This window comes from Pimephales promelas, chromosome 2 (genome assembly GCF_988280905.1).
Source record: "Pimephales promelas chromosome 2, fPimPro1.hap1.1, whole genome shotgun sequence".
Lineage (NCBI taxonomy): Eukaryota > Metazoa > Chordata > Actinopteri > Cypriniformes > Leuciscidae > Pimephales > Pimephales promelas.
The window spans coordinates 42,259,541-42,263,521 of NC_142770.1; the positions used below are offsets into that span (position 1 = coordinate 42,259,541).

The 3,981-nt window shown below is 38.0% G+C and overlaps 1 long non-coding RNA gene across 1 annotated transcript; it reads left to right on the forward strand.

The window, feature by feature from the left end:
- Positions 1-699: 699 nt before the first annotated feature.
- Positions 700-3,724, forward strand: LOC120471666 (uncharacterized). The gene is made up of 3 exons (XR_016147300.1): positions 700-979; positions 1,562-1,597; positions 3,332-3,724. It is a non-coding gene; the product is annotated as an uncharacterized LOC120471666 (long non-coding RNA).
- The last annotated feature ends 257 nt before the right edge of the window (positions 3,725-3,981 follow it).

Here is a 3,981-nt window from a genome sequence, read left to right on the forward strand (position 1 = left end):
GTAATAAAGGAAAGATTTTTTTTGTCCTAATTTGTATCATTAAACTAGAAAGAGTTAAAAAAAACAGAACACATTTAGCAAATATATGCCAAAACCATCAACAAAAATTATTAAAAAATAAATAAATAAATCCATGTACACGACATTTAGAGAAAGAGATAGTAAAATAAATACAACACATGGTTGCCATGGAAACACTGAGGCGCCTTGTGATCTTCGTAGCTCTCACACTTGTCGTATTAATGACTTTTACATGAAAACGGAGGTGCTTCTCCCGGTGGTGATTATTATTAGACTACAAAGAGTCAAAATGCCGCCACAGCTCCGATTTGAATGAGCCAACAACTACGCTTGCCGTCGGCAATAGTTTGACAGCAGTCTATGGCGGGGCGCGAGTGGAGCAAACCAACCGTTTTCAGTTCATTACTATAAGTGCTCACACAAGCTCAAGTTCCTTAGGAATGAAGTGAAAACACTCGCTAGGTTGTGCCAGTGTGTGTTCGCTGCTATTGGCGTTTGAATGATTGTTGACCGTATCAACGTTAACCGCTCGGGGGTTATGTCATACCCCTCGGGGTTAACTGGGATGTGCTTATTGCTCGTGAGCATTCCTATTCCCTACTCCCTTCAAATTTATACAAGAAATTGGCCCAACTCAAGCTCAGCCAACATGAAATTGTGGGGTATTATTTTTGCTGTTGTGCTCATGTATAAATTGAGGATAGAACGAACAAGCGATGTGTGATGTTATTTGATACCTTCTGGGGACATTGACCTGTATTTTAACTGTCTTTATGGGGACACCTTGTTTAAGTAGGGATTGCATTATGTGCATGATAATATAATTTGTGTAAAATTCTCAGTATCTTCTACCTTTATATTTGTCATGTTTGACTGATTACAGGTTGCCTTCCAAAACAACATGGACACAGATTCCAGCTCTGCAGAAGATGGGAATGTGTCCCACTCCAATCCCAAGGTAAGAAAGTATAGATGATGGCCACAGTTCATAAAAGTTTGGAGAATTCATTAATTTTATCTTGACTGATTTTCGTAACCATTTAAAAGGCAACCCTTTCAATGTTTGATTGATACTTTAGACCCATTCATACTTGATAACTTGCATTTATTTTTGCAATTAGATATTGAACTAGATTATTAATCTGTTCTGGTCCATGCCTAAATTCTAATACAATCACATCACAATTCAAATAAGTTGATCATTACTTTAGAGAAGTGACTACTAATTATAAATGTAGAGAAGGGAAAATCATTGCATACACATAACAAAAATGATCTTTATTTATTTATTTATTTATTTTTTGCAGTTTACAATTTTATGTACTTTAGTTAAAATCATTGTACACTCTTTCTGTAGCTTTCTGTAGCAGGATAGAACGAACAAGCGATGTGTGATGTTATTTGATACCTTCTGGGGACATTGACCTGTATTTTAACTGTCTTTATGGGGACACCTTGTTTAAGGGTGGATTGCATTATTTGCATGATAATATAATTTGTGTAAAAATCCTTTATATTTGTCATGTTTGACTGATTATAGGTTGCCTCAGGTTGTTGGTCATGAAAGTAACATCAGGTAAGGAACCTGTCCAGTAATAGAGGGTTTTCACAACGCGTTATCAATCCGGAAGTCGGACATTTTTGGAGGCACTTAACATAAACAATGAACGGACTCGCACATTTGACTGATTATCTGTTTTTAAGGTGTTTACATGAATGATAAATAAAGTGATCGGGTTGATGTGCGCGTTTATATGTCACAAGATTCAAATCGGAATTGATTATTTGACATGCGCACACTGCACGAATATGCCACTGTTCATAAGCATAAGCATAACTATTCTCCACTATTGGTTCTGTATTTGTTTTAAACAACAGACTTTTTTATCTGTGTTTTTTAATTTGTATCCGTCTCTGGTCATGATTTGGAGACGATGAGCATGAACTGTTTTGCCGTGCTGATTGTATTTATCACGCAGTAAAACCCCGCACCCAAAAGTCGTGTGTGGATGAGAATGTAAAACAAACGGTTTGACGCTGTCCTGCTTCACTTCACAGACATGGAGTGAAATGAGAATTTTTTTAATAACGAAACATTCATTTATATGACACTTTATTCAACAGGAAGAACAGCTCGTTCCGTGCGTCATATGTCATTACGCTATTTCAACGTCATTGCACATGCGCAGTTCTTTTAGTTTCGGTTTTCAATCCGATCAAGTGTTTACATGTTCTCTCGCTCGGATTACAAAAGGAGTAAACCACCCCTTTCAATCCGATCGAAATTCTAGTCGGATCGAGCTCAATCGGATCGATTAAGGTGTTTACATGAAGGGTTTTTAGTCCGATTGAGCGGTCAATCCGATTAAAAGGGTCAATGTAAACGCAGCTACTGTTTATCGCAACTGTTCAGATCCGATTTGTGAGTCCATGCCGCTCTCGGGCAATACGGCACTGACATGGACACTGATGGAGTGGTTTGCATATGCAATAGAGATTTTGTCTTATTTAAATTTTACAACATGGAAATGTGTAACGTTAGCCGCCGCGCTGGACTATATTGCATATTGAGCTGCAGAACTGTAGAAGGCTGTTATGTACAGTTATTTCCGCGCTCTTGTCTGCACCGGTTTCAAAATGTTTTAGAAATAATATTTTTCTGCTCGTCCGGCACTTTGCAACAACACAGCATTGTTTCGGCAGCGACTTCCAGCATGTCTCCTCTAACAACCTGACGTTTACATTTTACATGCCCGGGGAGACACATACCACCCGAAATCCGATCGTTCAGACTGAGGCATGTCCTGGTATTTGAATAGGATTTCAAACCACATATGGATGTAGCTTGAAACGGATTTCATGTGCTTTTTGGACTGACAATTTGAACGTAGCCTATGTCAGGATAAGTAATAGAAGGAAGAATTGCAGTAGCTACGGTCTAGAGAAGCTAGCTCGTTCTGACCTTTACCACATATTACTTTATTTTGTCAAAACGCTCTCTCCTGCTTGATAAGTCCTTCTCTGTATGATTTCGCACCTACCACAGGTTTTTTCCCGTGTTTTGTTTGTAAAACAATGTGTTCAGTAGTACATGAAGAGTGCAATCCATGCTGTTGTTTACATCCGAGTGCCTCCATAATGGCCGCTCATCCGGGTTACCGCCCAGATCGTGACGTCTGTGAAAACCCTCTATAGTTTTTATTTGCTTTATTTATAAAAGGTCAACAACATCATAAAGAATAGTATAAAAAAATCCAGTCTTGGACCTACAACACATGCAGTGCAATTAATGTAATTTTCTTGTCATTAGTTCCTAGGAAGAGAAAGTGGAGTGAGGTGGAGATTGCGGCTGTAGAAGAGAAAATGATGAAATTTATTCACTCGGGAGTTACTCCTGGAAAAGTCGACTGCATGGCATGCATTACAGCAGCCCCCAAAGCCCTCGGTGAACGAGACTGGCAGGCGGTGAAGTATTATATAAAAAAACAGAATCACAGCATATGAGAGAAGGACCACTAAAAAGTAAGGTTGATTTTGGTTGTTGATTCAGTTTTTGTGTTTTAGCTGAATTATATCATCTGTTTTTTTTTGGTCTCAATACCATAGTTTTTTTTTTTGGTCATTATAATATTATAATGTTATTAATTAATTAAGTTTTGAAAGAGTTAGAGGAGAACTCCGGTCAATTTTAACATTGAGCTCTTTTTTTTGTACATTTAGAGTGCTGTCAGTACAGACAAAAATGACAAAAATCAGTGTTGCCTACATCGTGTTATCCTATTTTTAAAATTCGCACCCTGTTGACTTCAATGGGACATGTTCTAAACCTGCTTTTAGCCTCTTAAAGGGTTAGTTCACCCAAAAATTCTGTCAGTATTTACTCACCTTCATGTTGTTCCAACCCCGTAAGACCTTCGTTCATCTTCAGAACACAAATTAAGACATTAAGATCACTCCTGC